This window comes from Saimiri boliviensis, chromosome 15 (assembly GCF_048565385.1).
Source record: "Saimiri boliviensis isolate mSaiBol1 chromosome 15, mSaiBol1.pri, whole genome shotgun sequence".
Lineage (NCBI taxonomy): Eukaryota > Metazoa > Chordata > Mammalia > Primates > Cebidae > Saimiri > Saimiri boliviensis.
This window is the reverse complement of record NC_133463.1, coordinates 36719287-36738494: the sequence shown is the minus strand read 5'-3', so window position 1 is coordinate 36738494 and position 19208 is coordinate 36719287. Positions and strand designations below refer to the sequence as shown.

General features: G+C 39.7%; 1 long non-coding RNA gene and 1 other non-coding gene across 6 annotated transcripts in view; both read right to left on the bottom strand.

Moving 5' to 3' along the window:
- The window catches only part of LOC120362170 (uncharacterized), a 108128-nt gene extending 88972 nt beyond the window's left edge, over positions 1 to 19156 (bottom strand). For 2 of the 5 annotated variants that reach the window (XR_012514088.1, XR_012514085.1), the window contains exons 1-2: positions 3711 to 13523; positions 1131 to 1249 (exon numbers count right to left, since the gene is read on the bottom strand). This is a non-coding gene — a long non-coding RNA (uncharacterized LOC120362170). Of the gene's footprint in view, positions 1 to 1130; positions 1250 to 3710; positions 13524 to 18956 lie in introns of those variants that run through there. The other 3 variants (XR_012514087.1, XR_012514086.1, XR_012514084.1) reach the window with 3 other exon arrangements.
- On the bottom strand, positions 18373 to 18475 carry LOC120362398 (U6 spliceosomal RNA). Its single transcript, XR_005578312.1, has one exon. It is a non-coding gene; the product is annotated as a U6 spliceosomal RNA (small nuclear RNA).
- Positions 19157 to 19208: the final 52 nt, after the last annotated feature.

Sequence of the window (19208 nt, the reverse complement as noted above, 5' to 3'; positions counted from 1 at the left end):
ATATTGAGATGTTATAAAGCCTAATTCTATGAAAGATATTAAAATTTTGCTGTATTCTTATGAACCTGAGAGACTGAATATGTAAATGGACTATGGCCAGAACATATATAAAAATCAAACCTTGACCAACAACCTTTAGCAACCTGTCCAGGGAAGCAACCCCCTTATCTACAATAAACAGCCCAGAACACCAGTCTAAGTCAGAATTGTAGGAAGGCAGGTTACTATCTCTAGTGACAATCCAGGAAGCTAAATAATAACCATCAGTCCCAAACCATTAGGACTTGATTAATAACTGACAGGTTCCCTAATTGTTGTCCCCACTTTCAATTTAGAACCAACTAGAGAAAGCCAAATATGTACCCTAACAAATCACATAGGATGCTCTGCTTCTGGTTCACCTGCATCCAACATCCCCATGCCAACAGCCTCAGAGCAGGGAATCCCAGAAGCTTTTCCACTCTTTTGCCTGCCTTTGAGTGTCTGCCAAAGTACAGGGAAAATGGCTGACTCCCTTGCTATAGCAAGCACAGAATAAATAGCCTTTACTTTTCTTATTTTATTGGTCATCATTTATTTCCACAAATGCATATAAATAGAAGGTATTACTGAAGTTAGTATTTCACAAAAAGCTAACAATCATTTAGCCCTTATCATGAATCACACACTGTATTAAATGTTTTTGTATGAGTTATCTAATTTTATAATAAACATTCTTACTGAAATTGGTATTATTACTATATTCATTTTACAGATGAGGATACCGAGGCTGAGAAATATTGAGTAACTTGTTTAATACTGAGATAAAGGCCAGTGCAATGACTCATATCTTTTGTAATTCCAGGCCTCTGGGAGGCCAAAGTAGGAGGACTGCTTGAGCCCAGGAATTTGAGACCAGTCTCGGCAACACAGCAAGACCCTGTCTCTACAGAAAAATAAATTACATAAATAAATAAAATTATTTTAAAAATACTGGCCTGGCATGGTGGCTCGTATCTGTAATCCCAGCACTTTGGAAGACCAAGGCGAGCAGACCACCTGAGATCTGGAGTTTGAGACCAGCCTGACCAACATGGAGAAACCTAGTCTCTCCTAAAAATACAAAATCAGCCGGGTGTGGTGGCACATACCTATAATTCCAGCTACTCCAGAGGTTGAGGCAGCAGAATTGCTTGAACCTGGGAGGCGGAGGTTGTGGTGAGCTGAGATCATGTCATTGCACTCCAGCCTGGGCAACAAGAGCAAAAATCTGTCTCAACAAACAAACAAACAAAACCAAAAAAACCACTGAGGTTATAAGTGGTAAATCAAGTGTTAAAATCAAGACATTCTAATTCCCAAAAGGATAGTTCTTAACACTACTATAGTAAATTGGACTTCAAATTACTGAGATGACTACATGTTTTAATTGCTTTCAGAAGAAAATAAAAAACACAAAATTAATAATTTGTTATATTTCAAGCTCATGCATGGTCACAAATTAATATATAATAGAAGAGGAAGATAAATTGGAATTCATTTATATCAATCTTATTATTTTATAAATTACATAAGTGACAATGAGAGGAATGAAGTACTTTGACCAATATTATATATCTAGTTAACAGACAACATGAGATTAAAGCCTAGATCTTCTGACTGACAGGCCAGATATCCAGCAGGTTTCACAGGGATACAGAACATTTGCCTGAGGAAATATATAATTCTTCATAAACTTTATGCAATAGTGTAATGCTAGCACATTCCAAACACATATTACATAACATGGCTAAATGCTTATCTTTTACAGAAATAATGAGCTAAATGTTATTTGAGAGACCACTGAAATTCAACAAGTATTTATTGAGTGCTCAATCATATTCGGTATTGTTCCAGATACTTAAGTTTCATCAGTGAACAAAATGAAAAATATCTGATCTTATTTGTTTACATTCTAGTGGGTAGAAACAAACATTATGCAATAGGTACAGGAAGTGGGCAAATTCTATGTTAGACACTGATAAGTGCTATGATAAAAAGAAAGTAGAGCAGAGTGAGCTTGGGAGTGCCACTTTGCAATGAGGGCAGGTCAGTCTCATTGAGTAGGTGAGGAAGTTAGCTATGCATGCAGGAAGGGAAAGTGTCCCAGGCAGAGGGAAGAGCCAATGCAAAATTCTAAGGAGCAAGTTCTCTTCCTTAGAATATTAGAATGAAAATTGTCGACAAAGTGGTCTGATGCTCTAATTTGTTTTGCCCAATTCAATCAATTGTGCAGAAATTGCATGTGAATTTTATATTAATGATTTGAATCATGAGACTGAGGTCCCTTTAGATTTTCAATTTATTAGGTACTGGTGGGAGTTGGGGAGAAGAAAGTCAAAAGAGAAAGAGGTGGTGCCTGGGCACTGATGTTTTTAAAAGCTCCTTGGGTGATTCTAATATGCAGCCAGGGCTGAGAACCACTATTCTGGTATAGGTGAGAAAGAGAAGGGTGTTGTTTTTTGTGTTTTCATTCCTATTCTTAGTAGTCTGCTCAATATACTCATCAGGCTTGCTGCTCGAGTCATCACTATCTGAAACTCCAAAACCACAAATCCCCTTCACAGAAATCTGGGACCTTCCGCGAACCCCACTGGAAGTGAAACATAGGAGAGGTCGTATTTCTCCTTTATGGCTCCATTTGTGAGTTCCCCGTAACACCAACAAACAAGACTGTATATGGATTTGAGATTACTGAAAACGGTGTTAGAGAGTAAGAATGTAAGATGAACAGAGAGAAGAGGATAGCAACATGGTTGGCATAAAGTGCCTAGCAAAAAGTTTTAAGAACAAGCCTCTCTAATATTCAATTTTAAATTCTGGCACTGTTGTGACAGAAAATATCCTGTCTCCACAAATCTTCAGCAAAGTCTATTTGATTTACGTGTGTTTGGCACATTTTTGGCCCACAGGAAGTGTCTGTTAAATGAAAGAACAAATGAATTCAAGGGAGCTGAATGCAAAAAGCAACAGGCCCCCAACCTTTCCCTTCCCAACCCCTCCAATGTTGTTTCCCAGAGACAACCACATTTATATCATTGCTTTTAGTTACCCTATCTGTAAATAATCTGCTCATGCTGCAAAGTTTTGATGCCTCAATCTTAGTTGTTGCATACTCACGTCCTGCCAAGATAGATAAAGATTGAACTACATTAAACCACCCCAAATTTTCCCTACTCATAACAACTAATAAATTATATCACTAGTCAGAATTTCACTTAATACATTTCCAAGTTTAAATCATATAATTAAACTCACAGTTCTTGCTTCAATATAAACTATATCTCTTCACTTTGCCAGGTAAGAATTTTGTATCCCTTCCCCTTGTCTTCATCTCTGGTTCCTTTATTACACCATCATGTTTCACACTTACAACCTGTTCTGTAACTATAGTTAAGCAATACTTGCTTGCTCTGCCTACAGGTGGACTGTATTTCTGAAAATCAATAAATGATGTTTATGTTACATCTGTGTAAACAGTATTCACTGTCCAGCAAAGTTACCTTCTATGTCTCTACTTGTACAACTTTTTATCATATACCCCACTCAACTAAATTATAAATTGCCTTTTTACTTTGTCTTGGATTGTCTACCTTTATGGCATCATTACACTAGGTTTTTCTAACATTTCCAGAACACTAGCATCCAGAATTTTTTTTTTCCTTTTTTTCCTACAGGCAGTTCTTTCTTACAGTTCTGAAGTCTTTCAATCTGGATAGGCAGGCTTCCTCTTGCACAAACATCATCCTGGAACTTGTGTTCATTGCATTTATGAATTTGTTCCACTGTTTCACAGACCCAATCCACTCCATTTCCTTCAACAAATCTCTTGTTTTGCTGGCCTATGTTCTCAAGAAACATCCTAAAAAAGAATAGTGAGGCAAAGCTTTCTCAAAAGTTTCATTTTCTTTTTCAGTATGCCCGCATATTTTATCAGTAGTTTATCAGAATTCTGCCCGCATGGTATAGAATTCCAAGTTCAGGAGGGGTGGTGGCTCACACCTGTAATCTCAATATTTTGGGAAGCCAAGGAGGGATGATAGCTTGAACCCAGGAGGTGAAGACCAGGCTGTGCAACTCAGTGAGACCCTGTCTCTATAAAAAGTAAAAAAATTAGCTGGCATGGTGGCTCATGTCTGTAGTCCCAGCCACTCAGAAGGCAGACATGGGAGGATCACTTAGCCCCAGGAGGTCAAGGCTTTAGTAAGCCATGGCTGGGCCACTAAATACCAGCCTGGGCAACAGAGTGAGATCCTGTGTGGACAAAAAAAAAAGGAATTCAAAGTTCAAAATCATTTCTCCTAGGAACTTTCAGGATTCCTTGTATCTTAATACTCACCCAAAAAAGTTTGTTGCCAGCCTGATTCTCATTCCTTTATGGAGGACTTGAACTTTCTCCCTGGAAGCTTTTAGAATCCTCTCTTCATTCTTGCTATCCTTAAATTTCATGATACATCTGTCTATATACATTTTATTCGTTTTTCTGTTCAGTACTTAGTAGGTCTTCTACATTTGCAGAATCATGTCTCCCTTTAGTTCTGAAACTTTTTTCTTAGTAAGCAAGTTTCATCCAACCACTTTCTCTTTTCTCACTTTCTGGAACTTCTACTATTCTGATGTTGAAAATGTAGATTAACTCTTAGGATTTATCTTTTCTTTCTCTGCTGTTCTCTACTTCTCCTCTTTTCTTTAATCTTGTAGTAACGCAAACAGAGCCTACCAACTGACCTTACAGGCTATGAGACAGAGAAATAAATCTTTCATGACTCATGTTTATGCCTTCCATTTAGCTAAAGGGTTTATCCAACATCAGCCCTGCTGGGTTTACTGGGTGAGTGCTACCTATGATTGCGAGCATTCACTCCAACTACAAGTCAAGATTCATTCTCAGTGCTGTGTATGCAACCGTGAACAAGGAAGAAAGTTCCTGACTTCTCGAACTGACTTTGTAGTAGAGGGAGACAGATGATAAAAAAATGAAAATGTTACATGTCCAGTATAATTTTGGAGTCAGCAGCTGCAGCTGCAGCTTTCTGGTTTTACAGGCAGCTTTTTGTTCAAAGACAGACAGCAGCTCCTTTGGTGGCTTGCTCTTACAGTGTGATAGGCATTTTTCTGTGAGTTATACATTTCTTCAGTCCTCCTATGATTCAGCAGAATATATAATACCTGTTGAGAAATTATTTTTATCCTTAAATTAACTACAGTGAATTCCATGAATTCTGTTCTCTGTAACTGAGCCTGTCTGCTACAATAGTCACAAAAATGAACTGTACTTTTCAGCAAGATGCCTCCTTGGTATTTTTCTTTTTGTCCTCTGAGGCCAAACTGCAGGGCCAAAGCTCATTTAAGTTCCCAGCACAGCCCCTGACCTCAATTTTGTATGTACTCAGGGAAGCATTCCTACTATTTGCCATCTAGACAGATAATTTAACTGATGAGAATTCCAAGCTGACAGCTAAACAGAGGTATTCAGTGTACCAAAAAGTATCAATGGGCTTGAGGATTATAAATCTGAAAGGCATATGAGCTTCCCAGAGCTTCAAGTTAATAAAGGAGAAACATCTGAATGTAAACCAGGTTGAGCCTAAAATTTGATATACCCACTTTACTATTTGATCTGAATATACTGCAAGAAAACTCAAAATGAAAATGAAGACATGAAGCAAAAATTTATATATGCTGACACTAGTTATAAACATTCTGAAAGTGTCAGATATTACGTTTACTAGAACCCCGTGAGTCTTATGCTGCCAAATTACGGCCTTTTATGACATGGTCCATTGACATATTTGCCCAGAATTTATGAAATACAACAGTTTACCCTGAATAGTTTACATTAGAATTATTTATTTGCTTTTGGAAAATGCATAAACATACTATCTTAGTCATCTCAGGCTGCCATAACAAAATACCCTAGAGTGGCTTAAACAACAGGAATTTATTTTCTCACAGTTCTGGAGCCTGGAAATCCAAGATCAACGATTGGCTGATTGCCAGTCAATTTGGTTCCTGGTGATTGCTCTGTTCCCAGTTTGTCACTTTCTTGAAGAGAGAGAATAAGTGATCTCTGGTGCTTCTTCATCTTCCTATATGGCACCAACCCTATCAGATTAGGACCCCACCCTTACAGCCTCATTTAACCTTAATTATCTCCTTACAGGCCTTTGAGGCCCCATCTCCAATACAGTAACCACTGGGCGCTAGGGCGTCAACATAAGAATTTTGAGGTAGACACAGTTTAGTGCCCAGCACATACTTTCCAGAATTTTGCTATTAGAAAACATAAAGCTATTTTACAATATTGATAATTGTAAAAACTAACCTTTATTTGGCCGGGCGCAGTGGCTCAAGCCTGTAATCCCAGCACTTTGGGAGGCCGAGGCGGGTGGATCACGAGGTCGAGAGATCGAGACCATCCTGGTCAACATGGTGAAACCCCGCCTCTACTAAAAATACAAAAAATTAGCTGGGCATGGTGGCGCGTGCCTGTGATCCCAGCTACTCAGGAGGCTGAGGCAGGAGAATTGCCTGAACCCAGGAGGCGGAGGTTGTGGTGAACCGAGATCGCGCCATTGCACTCCAGCCTGGGTAACAAGAGTGAAACTCCGTCTCAAAAAAAAAAAAAAAAAAAAAAAAAAAAAAACTAACCTTTATTTAGTGATCAACATGAGCCAACACTATGATGTTTTATAAAAGTTTCCTTATTTAATCCTTACAACCAATAAGGTAAATTCTATTATCCTCTTTTTATAGATGAGGAATTGATGCTCAGAGGTGCTAAGTAAGTTAACCAAGATCACACAGCTAGTAGAGTAAGGATTCCAACACAGACAATCCTCCTAGCCACTATGTTACAATTTAACATATAAAATGCTGGCCCATTATATATCAGTAAGAAGAGTTGTTCAGTAAGGCTTTTACAACAGGTGACGCTGGAGACTGAGAAGGTACTATGAGCTGGCATGGTTAGGTGTGTGAGATAATCCCTACTGTAAATTTACTATTGAGGGCACTGAAAGGAGGACTGAGTTCCTATCATGTAAGTATTGGGAGTTTTAGCTTATATACCAATTTGCACTCTCAGCAAACAAGATGTGAGTTGTTTCCCTACAATTTCACCAACTCTGGGTTTTATATTTAAATAAGACCTCCCCTACAACTTCAAAATAAAAATACGAAAATACTGATATAACCCATTTGCTATAAGAATAATCCTCTATGTAATCATGTGGCCTGCTTTAATCACAAGTCATTATCAAGTGCAAACCATGACAAGTTCACGTGGTTAAATCCAAAGCTAAGATTAAGGCTAAAATTTGATATGCCTGGTTTATTATTTAACCTGAAAATACTGTAAGAACACTTAAAAACAAAGACAGAAAGGAACAATTTATACAAAGTTCTTATAAACATTCTGAAAGTGTCAGATATTATTTAAATTATCTGGATTGGGGAGGAGGCAGAGCAAGATGGCCAAATAGAAGCCTCGACCAATCACCCTGCCTGCAGGAACATCAGATTAAACAACCAGCCATAGAAAAAATTACTTTCATGAGAAACAAAAATCACAGGAGTGATCACAGTATATGTTCTGAACTTCATATCACTGAAAGAGGCCCTGAAGAGAGTAGAAAAACAGTCTTGCACTGCTGACACAAACCCTTCCCCATTTCCTGGCAGTGGCCCTGTGGTGCCGAGAGAGAACCCGTGCACTTGGAGGAGGAAGAGTGCAATGATTGAGGAAACTGGCATGGGAACTAGCAGAAAACACCACCAGGCAGAACTCAGGCAGCAGCAATAAAGGGATCATCCAGACCTGCCCTAACCAGAGGGGACTCGCCCATCCCAGTGCTCAGAATACATTCCAGCAGACCTCATACCACAGGCTAAAGTGCTCTGGGGTCCTAAATAAAGTTGAACGGTGCTCTAGGCCATAAGCACTGTGATTTCTAGGCAAGTCCTCGTGCTGTGCTGGGCTCAGGGTCAATGGACATGGGAGGCGCATGACCTAGTGAGGCACCAGCCAGGGTGACCAACAGAATGCTTACGCCAACCTTCCCCTAACCCCAGGGAGCAGAGCTCCAAAGAGACACCTTCCTTCTGCTTGAGGAAAGGAGAGGGAAGAGTAAAGAGGATATGGTCTTGCATCTTGGATACAAGCTCAGCCACAATAGGACAGGGCATCAGGCAGAGTCCTGAGGCCCCCATGGCAAGGTCTAGCTCCAGGATGACATTTCTAGACCTACCATGGGCCAGAAGGGAACCTGCTGCCTTGAAGGGAATGACCCAGTCCTGGCAGGATTCATCACTTGTTGACTAAAGAACCCTTGGGCGCTGAAAAATCAGCAGTGGTAACCAGATAGTACTTGCTGCAGGCCTTGGGTGAGACCCAGTGCTATACTAGCTTCAAGTGTGACCAAGCATATTCCCAGGTGTGGTGGCTACAAGGAGAGATTCTTACTTGAGAAAAGCAGAAGGAAGAATAAAGGGGACTCTGTTTTGCAGCTTAGGTACCAGCTCAGCCACAGTGGGGTAGAGCATCATGTGGGCTCTTGGGGTTCCCAGATTCCAGGCTTTGTCTCTTAGATGGCATTTCTGGACTTGCCTTGTGCCAGAGAAGAGTCCAGTGCCCTGATGAGTCTCAGGCCTGGCTGCACTTACAAAATTGACTGAAGAGCCCTTGGGCCTTGAATGAATAAAGCGGGTAGCCAGGTAGTACCTGCTGCATGCATGCCTGGGGTAGCAGTGGTCATGAGGAGAGATTCCTATGCTTGTGGAAAGGGAAGGGGAGAATGGGAAGACTTCGTCTTGTGGCTTGGGTACAGCTCAGCCACAGTAGATTCCTAAGGTTTCCAACTCCATGCTCCAGCTCCTACATGCTCTGAACCCACCTAGGACCAGAGGGCCCTTACTACCCTGAAGGAAAGGATACAGCCTAGCTGGCTTTGCCACCTGCTGACTGTAGAGGCCTAGAACCCTGACTGAACCCAAGTGGTAGGCAGGAAGTGGTCACCATGGGTCTTGGATGAGACTCTGCTGTGCTGGCTTTAGGTCTTTCCCAGTGCAGTAACAGTGGTGGTAGCCATGGGGGTGCTTGTGCAACACTTCCTGCAGCTCCAGACAGCTCAGCAGAGAAAAAGACTCCATTTGTTTTGGAGAAAGTAAGGGAAGAGAACAAGAGGCTCTGCCTGGCAATCCAGAGAATTCTACCAGATCTTTTATTTTATTTTATTTTATTTTTTGAGATGGAGTCTTGTTTTTGTTGCCCAGGCTGGAGTACAATGGCGCGATCTCGGCTTACTGAAACTTCCGCCTCCCGGGTTCAAGTGATTCTCCTGTCTCAGCCTCCCGAGTAGCTGGGATTACAGGCATGCACCACCATGCCCGGCCAATTTTTGTATTTTTAGTAGAGACAGGGTTTCTCCATGTTGGTCAGGTTGATCTCAAACCTTCGACCTCAGGTGATCCGCCTGCCTTAGCCTCCCAAAGTGCTGGTATTACAGGCATGAGCCACCGCACCCAGCCTCTACAGGATCTTATTCAAGTCCACCAAGGCAGTAGCTCTTTCAGTCTGCAAGAGTCATTGTGTTACTGGACTTGGAATGTCCTCTAATCCCGATACAGCTGCAAAAACTTGGATCACAATACCCAAGTCCTTTTGAATAACTGAAAAGTCTTCCCAAGAAGGGTGAGTACAAACAAGCCCACACTGCAAAGACAACAATAAACACTTAACTCTTCAATGCCCAGACACTAATGAACATCCCCAAGCATCAAGACCATCCAGGGAAACAGAGTATCGTCAAATGAACTAAATGAGGCCCCAGTGAAAAATTCCTGTTCCACAAAGACAGAGTTATGTGATCTTTCAAAAAGAATTCAAAATATGTGTTTTGAGAAATCTCAAAGAAATTCAAGATAACACAGAGAAGACACAGGAAGGAATTCAAAATCCTATCAGATAAATATAACAAAGAGATTAAAATGAGCAAAAAAAAAAATCAAGCAGAAATTCTGGGGGTGAAAAATGTAACTGACATGCTGAAGACAGCACAGCCACTTAACATCAGAACAGATCAAGCAGAATGAGAGAGCCTGAAGACAGGCTATTTGAAAATACACAGTCAGAGGAGACTAAAAAGAATAAAAAACAATGAAGCACACCTACAAGATCTAAAAAACAGCCTCAAAAGGGCAAATCTAAGAATTATTAGCCTTGGGCGTATGTCTAGAGAGAAATAGGCGTAGAAAGTATATCCAAAGGTTGTGCAGGATCTGGATTTTATGCAAAAGAATAAAAAAGTGTATTCAAAAAGATAATAACATAGAACTTCCAAAACCCAAACTTAAGAGGAAGATGTCAATACCAAGTACAAGAAGGCTACAGAACACCCAGCAGAATTAACCCAAAGAAGACTACCCAACGCATTCAATAATCAAACTCCCAAATGTCAAGGACAAAGAGGATCCTAAAAGTAGAAGAGAAGAAAAGCAAGTAACATACAATGGAGCTTCCATGTGTGGCCACAGACTTTTCAGTGGAAACCTTCCAGGCGGGAGAGAGTGGCATGACACATTTAAAGTTCTGAAGGTAAAAGATTTCTACCCTAGAATAGTCTATCTAGCAAAAATATCCTTCAAACATGAATGAGAAATAAAAACATCCACAGGCAAACAAAAGCTGAGGGATTTATTTTTTCTTCTTCTTCTTCTTTTGAGACAGTTACATTCTTGTTGCCCAGGCTGGAGTACAGTGGCACGATCTTGGCTTACTGCAACCTCCACCTCCTGCGTTCAAGCGATTCTCTTGCCTCAGCCTCCCCAGTAGCTGAGATTACAGGTGTCTGCCACCACACTCAGGTAATTGTTTTTTTTTTTTTGAGGTGGAGTCTTGCTCTGTCACCCAGGCTGGAGTACAATGGCACCTTCTTGGCTCACCGCAACCTCTGCCTCCCAGGTTTAAGCAATTCTTCTACCTCAGGAGATATAAGTAGCTAATATTACAGATGTGCACGACCATGCCCGGCTAATTTTTGCATTTTTAAGTAGAGACCGGATTTTACCATGTTGGTCGGGCTGGTCTCGAACCCCTGACCTCTGATCCACCTATCTCAGCCCCCCAAAAGTGCTAGGATTACAGGCATGAGCCACTGTGCCTGGCTATACATGGATAATTTTTATAATTTTTAGTAGAGATGGGGTTTCGCCATGTCAGCCAGGCTGGTCTCGAACTCCTGCCCCAGGTGATCCACCCACCTCAGCCTCCCAAAGTGCTAGAACTACAGGCATAAGCCACCACGCCCCGTAAGCTGAGAGATTTCATCAACACCAGACCTATCTTATAGGAAATGTTAAAGGGAGTTCTTCAATCTGAAACAAAAGGATGTTAATGAGCAATAAGAAATCACTTGAAGGTATAATACTGGTACGCTGGGTACAGTGGCTCACACCTATAATCCCAGCATTTTGAGAGGCCGAGGCAGGCAGATCACTTGAGGTCAGGAATTCAAGACCAGCCTGGCCAACATAATGAAACCCCGTTTCTACAAAAATTAGCCAGGTGTGGTGGTGTGCACCTGTAATCCCAGCTACTTGGGAGGCTGAGGTGGAAGAATCGCTTGAACCCAGGAGCCAGAGGTTGCAGTAGGCCAAGATAGTGCTATTGTCTGGGTAACAGAGGGAGACTCCATCTCAAAACAAACAAACAAACAAAACAAACAAACAAACTACCTGGTAATAGTAAGTACACAGAAAACACAGAATATCATAGCACTGCAACTGTGGGCGGTAAACTACTAATATCTTATGCAGAAAGAATAAAAGACGATCCAGTTAAAAAAAGAGATAAGATTACAATAACTTCTCAAGACATAGATAATATAGTAAGATATAAATAGAAATGAAAAAGTTAAAAAGCAGGGAAACTGAGTTAAAGGGTAGAGTTTTTATTAGTTTTCTTTTGGCTTGCTTGTTTGTTTATGCAATCAGTGTTATCACAAGTTCAAAATAATAATCAAACTCCTGAAGCTCAAGGATAAAGAAATATGATGTTATTTGCAAGCCTCATGGTAATCTGAAATCAAAAAACACACAATGTAATCACAAAAAAACAAAAAGCAAGAAATTAAAACATACCACTAGAGAAAGTCACCTTCACTAAAAGGAAGACAGGAAGGAAGGAAAGAAGGAAGAGAAGACCAAAGCCGGGCGCGGTGGCTCAAGCCTGTAATCCCAGCACTTTGGGAGGTCGAGGCGGGTGGATCACGAGGTCAAGAGATCAAGACCATCCTGGTCAACAAAGTGAAACCCCGTCTCTACTAAAAATACAAAAAGTTAGCTGGGCATGGTGGCACGTGCCTGTAATCCCAGCTACTCAGGAGGCTGAGGCAGGAGAATTGCCTCAACCCAGGAGGCGGAGGTTGCAGTGAGCCGAGATCGCGCCATTGCACTCCAGCCTGGGTAACGAGAGCGAAACTCCGTCTCAAAAAAAAAAAAAAAAAAAAGAAGGAAGAGAAGACCACAAAGCAACCAAAAAACAACAAAATGGCAGCAGTAAGACCTTACTTGAGAATAATAACATTGAATGTAAAAGGACTAATCAAAAGACACAGAGTGGCTAAATGGATAAAAAGAAGATCCAACAATCTGTTGGTTACTAGAAACATACTTCACCTATAAAGAAATATATAGACTGAAAATAAAAAGGATTCAAAAACATATTCCATGCAAATAGAAACCAGAAAAGAGTGGAAATAGATATACTTACAGCAGCCAAAATAGATTTCAAGACAAAAACTATAAAGAGACAAAGAAGCTCACTATATAATAATAAAGAGGTCAATTCAGCAAGAGGATATAACAATTTTAAATATATATGCACCCAACACTGGAGCAACCAAGTATCTAAAACAAATATTATTAGTGCTAAAGAGAGATGGACTCCAATTGAATAATAGCTGGGGATATCAACACTTCACTTTCAGCACTGAATGAATCATTCCAACAGAAATTACACAAAGAAACGTTGGACTTAATCTGCATGATGTAACAAACGGACCTAATAGATATTTATATAACATTTTCTTAAAACATCCAAAAATTTGAAGTGTAATAATATAAAGTACCTTCTCACACCACAGTGGAATACAACTAGAAATTAATAACAGGAAGAATTTTGGAAACTATACAAACACATGGAAATTAATAATATGCTCTTGAATGACCACTGAGTCAATGAAGAAATTAAGATTAAAACTGCAACTTCTTTTGAAACACACCATAATGGAAGCACAATATATCAAAACATGGAAGACAGCAAAAGCAGTACTAAGAGGAAAGTTTACAGCTATATGCTATTATCAAAAAAATAGAAACACTTCAAATAAACTATCTAGTGATTCATTTTAAAGAAGCAGAAAAGCAAAAGCAAACCAACTGCAAATTAATAGAAGAAAATAAATAATAAAGATCGGAGCAGAGATAAATGGAATTGAAACAAAGAAAACAATAAACAAGATCAATGAAACAAAACATCAGTTTTTAAAAAAACAAACAAAATTGACAAACCTTTAGCCAGACTGAGAAAAAAAGAGAGAAGAACCACATAAATAAAATCAAAGACAAAAAAGGAGACATTATTATAATTAATACTGCAAAAATTTAAAGCATCATTAGTGGCTACTATGAGCAATTATATGCCAATAAATAAAAACCTAGAAGAAATGAATAAATTCCTAGACACATACAACCTACCAGAATTTAAACATGAGGAAATCCAAAACCTGAGCAGACCAATAACAAGTAATGAAATCAAAGCCATAATAATAATAAAAAAAATCTCCCAGCAAAGAAAAGCCTGGGACCCATTGGCTTCACTGCTGAATTCTGCCAAACATTTAAACAACTAATACCAATCCTACTCAAACTATTCCAAAAAATAGAAAAGGAGGGACTATTTTCAAACTCACTCTATGAGGCCAGTATTATCCTGTTGCCAAATCAGGCAGACACATCAAAATAAATAAACGAAATAAAAATAAACTGCAGGCCAATATCACTGATAAATACGGATGTAAAACGCCTCAAAAATATTAGCAAAGTACAGTCAACAACGCATTAAAAAGATCATTCATCATGACAAAGTGGGATTTACCCCAGAAGCAAGAATGGTTCATGATATGCACAACAATGTGATTCATCATAGCAATGGAATGAAGGACAAACACCATATGATCATTTAAATTGATGCTGAAAAAGCACTTGACAAAATTCAACATCCATTCATGATACAAACCCTCAAACTGGGTATAAAACTCAACGTAATAAAAGCTCTATACAACAGATCCACAGCTAGTTTCATACTGAATGAGGAAAAATTTAAAGCTTTTCCTGTCATACCTAGAACATGACAAAGATGCCCACTTGCACCACTGCTGTTCACCATAGTACCAGAAGTTCTAGCTATAGCAATCAGACAAGAGAAAGAAATAAAGAGTATCCATATTGGAAAGGAAGAAGTCAAATTATCCTTTTCAGATGACGTGATTTTACATTTGGAAAAACCTAGACTCCACCAAAAAACTATTAGAACTGATGAACAAATTCAGTAAAGATGAAAGATACAAAATGAAAACATAAAAATCAGTATTATTTCTACTGCCAATAGTGAACAATCTGAAAAAGAAATCAAGAAAGTAATTCCATTTACAATACCTAGAAATAAAATAAATTACTTAGAAATTAATCAAAGAAGTGAAAGATTTCTACAGTGAAAACTGTAAGAAATCGATAAGGATACAAAAAAATGGAAAGACATCACATGTTCACAGATTGGAAGTATCCATATTGTTACAATGTCCATATTACCCAAAATAATCTACAGATTAAATGTGATCCTTTCAAAATACCTGACATTCTTCACATAAGTAGAAAAACCAATCCTAAAATTTATATAGAATCACAAAAGACTCAGAATAGCCATATCTATCACCAATCACATTACCAGACTTCAAATTATACTACAGAGCTATAGTGACCAGAATGACATGATATTGGCATAAAAAGAGACACAAAGAGCTTTGGAACAGGGCCAGGCACAGTGGCTCATGCCTGTAATCCAAGTACTTTGGGATGCCGAGGCAGGTGGATCTTCATGTTAGGAGTTCAACACCAGCCTGGCCAACATGGTGAAACCGTGTCTCTACTAAAAGTACAAAAATTAGCTGGTCCTGGTGGCTCACAACTGTATTGAGAATTTCAGAAGGCTAGTACTTTGAGAATTTCAGGAGGCCAAAGTGGGCAGATCACTTGAGGCCAGAAGTTCGAGACCAGCCTAGCCAACATGATGAAACCTTGTCTTTACTAAAAAGACAAAAATTAGCTGGGCATGGTGGCATGCACCTGTAATCCCACCTACTCGGGAGGCTGAGAAAGAAGAATCACTTTAACTTAGGAGTCAGAGGTTACCGTGAGCCCAGATCCCACCACTGCACTCCAGCCTGGGTGACAGTCAGACTCTGTCTCAAAAACAAAACAAAACAAAACAACAATGGAACAGAATAGAGAACCCAAAAACAGCTCTATACATCTACAGTCATTTTTGACAAAGGTGCCAAGTACATACATTGGAGAAAGGACAGTCTCTTCAATAAACGGTGCTGGGAAAACTGGATAGCCATATACAGAAGAATGAACCTATACCTCTATCTCTCATTGTTGGGTATTGTATGTGGGTGCCCTTAGTCCCGGCAGTGATGATGGATTGAGAAAAGGAAATAAAGACAGAGACAGAAGAGTAAAATTTACAGCATGGGTACAGGAGACCAGCAAGCGTGGGAACGGCACAGGCCCCAAGCTCTGGGCTCTAAACACTTTTATTATGTGCATAATCTCATTGATCTTATGGGCATGGAAGGGAAGGGTGAAGGGGTAGGTAAATGGCGGGGTTGGGGGGTTGGGGGGAGAAGCACTTGAGATCGTTCTAAGACATGCTAAACTAGTACTCTGAGTTTATCACTGATTGTTATTGGGGTGCAGCTGCATCATAAGTATACTGAATGAGGAGCCACCAGATCTGACCACACCCAATATATCAAGGGGTTTTATCTTCCAAGCATTGACGACAATGAGCAATTAAAATCACTCCATATTCCAAGAACCTAGGCAGAGCCTGAGGTATTCCATGATCTCTGCTCTGCAAGGCTTTTCTCCTCCTTGCCAGCTCCCATCTGCAAAGACCCTCTCTGACCTTATGAACAGAGGTCACCTCCCTTCTCAGAGATCTTTGCACAAGCCCTCTTTACGAGACCCTCATGCAGTCTCCATGTTGAGAAGGCATTTGTGGGACCAGAGCAAAATTGCCTGCTCTGCAACTGCCCCGAGGTGTTCCACAGTGTTATTGCACTTTATTGATCTTTACCTTAGGCCTCCTGTTGACACTTGATGATACTAATAATATAGTTTAGTTTGGCGTATAAACTTCAGTGTACTCTGAGCCAAGCAAGCTTATAATTATTTAGCTAGAATTAACATAGGTCTCCCCCTGGCCATCTTGACCCACCACTCATCATACACAAAAATCAAATCAAAATGGATTAAAGACTTAAATCTAAGATCTGAAACCATGAAACTACTAAAAGAAAACACTGAGGAAGCTCTTCAGAACACTGGGCTGGGCAAAGCATTGTTGAGTAATACCCTAAGAGCACAGGCATCCAAAGCAAAAATGGACAAATGGGATCACATCAAGTTAAAAAGCTTCTGCACAGCAAAGGAAACAATGAACAAGGGAAAAAAATACTTGCAAACTATTCATCTGACAAGGGATAAATAACCGGATTATATAAGGAGCTCGAACATCTCAACAGGAAAAATTACAATAATCTGTGTTTAAAAAGGACAAAAGGGCCAGGCACAATGGTTCACACCTGTAATCCTAGCACTTTGAGAGGCCAAGGCCAGAGGATTGCTTGAGACCAGAAGTTCAAGACCAGCCTGGGCAGCATGGCCAGGCCGTGTGTTTGAGTGTGTGTGTGTGTGTGTGTGTGTGTGTGTGTGTGTGTGTTGTTTTTTGTTTTTGTAGAAACCTCACCTCTACAAAAAAAGAAAATTTTAAGAAAATTTAGCCAGGTGTGGTGGTGCACACCTCTAGTCCCAGCTACTTAGGAGGCTGAAGCAGGGGGATTACTTGAGCCCAGGAGTTCGAGGCTACCATGAGCTATGATCAAACCACTGCATTCCAGCCTGGGTGACAAAGCAAGATCCTACCTCTTAAAAAAATTTTTTTTTTTTAATGGGCAAAAGATGTTAATAGACATTTATCCAAAAAAGACATAGAAATGGCAAGTAAGCATATCAAAAGGTGCTCAACATGACTCATCATCAGAGAAATGCAAATCAAAACTACAATGAGATATCACCTCATTGCAGTTAAAAAGGCCTGTATCCAAAAGACAGGCAATAACAAATGCTGGGAGGATGTGGAGAAAAGAGACCCATTGTGTACTGCTGGGGAATGTAAATTAGTATAGCTACTATGGAGAACAGTTTGGAGATTCCTCAAAAATCTAAAAATAGAGCTATGACATGATCCAGCAATGCCACTGCCAGGTATATACCCCAAAGAAAGGAAATCAGTGTATCTAAGAGATATCTGCACTCCCATGTTTAATGCAGCACTGTTCACAACAGCCAAGATTTGGAAGCAACCTAAGCGTCCATCAGCAGACAAATAAAGAAAATGTGGTTTATGTACACAACAGAGTAGCAGTTAGCCATTAAAAAAAAATGAGATGCTGTTAACCGCAACAAAATGGATACAACTGATGTCATCATGTTAAGTGAAATAGGCCAGGCACAGAATGACAAACTTTGCATGTTCTCACTTATTCGTGCGAGATAAAAATCAAAACAATTGAACTAATGGAGACAGTAGAATGATGGTTACAAGGCTAAGCAGGGTAGTGGGGAATGAGCAAGCGAAGTGGGGATGGTTAATGGGTACAAAAATATAGTTAGATAGAATTAGATCTAGTATTTGACAGCACAAGAGAGTGACTATAGTCAATGATAATTCATTGCACATTTAAAAATAGCTAAAAGAGCATAATTGGATTGTTTGTAGCATGAAGAAAGGACAAATGTTTGAGGTAACAGATACTCCATTTATCCTGATGTGATTATTACTTATTGTATGCCTGTATCAAAATCTTATGTACCCCATAAATATATATATTATATACCCACCAAAAAATTGAAAAATTGAAAAGAATTATCTGAATTGGATTGGCATAGCTTTTAGGAATTTATGTGTTTATTTAAATTTTTGTGGTTACATAGTAGGTGCATATATTTAAAAATATGGAACCCTTCACAAATTTGTGTGACATCCTTGGGCAGGGGCCATGCTAATCTCTGTATGGTTCTAGTTTAGTATATGTGTTGCAAAATTAAGCACTGATTTCAGGAATTTAGGTACTTTAAAATGGTAATGGTATGTATGTTAATGGAAAAGTAACTGCATGCTTCACTTTCAGAACCAACATTCAAATGAAATGAACCTGTCAAACCGTCAAAAGCTCAAAAAAGAGAAAAACACACAATTCTTAAAAGTGGTTAATATACTCTTAGATTGCATAACCCTGGTGGCAGTTTGAGCCCTATGATTTTCTTTTAAGCGACACACATTCTAAAATACCTCCTCATCACAAGTTTGTTCAGTGACAACATTCAGTAAAACTTAACATTTGTTTTAAAAAATTATATTGAAATATATAAACCTATGTATTTTATATTTCAAGCACAAAAATAATTAGGGCTTTTTTTGGGAAGCAGAGCTAGACATTTTTGCAGAACAGTAGATGCAATCAATCCCTCCCGGGTTTTGTCCTCCCCACCTTTAATTTCAGACAAACCGAATAAGGACAGTCATTACTTACTTTTCTAACTGCCTACTGCATCACAAGCGCCTGCAGTGGCTTAAAAAGCAGCAGGCGTTCCTGCCCTTCCCCACACTGACCCAGTAGGTCTGGGGCTGGCCTGAGCACCTGGACTTCTGCACAGCCTGCTGGTAATTCCCACACTCGTGGGTGTTGAGAGCCACAGACTTAAAGAAGGGAGGATGACCTCTTCCCGGAAGCGAGACTTCCATAAAAGAACCGTGAGGGGCGGGTCCCGGGCACCTGTGGTTT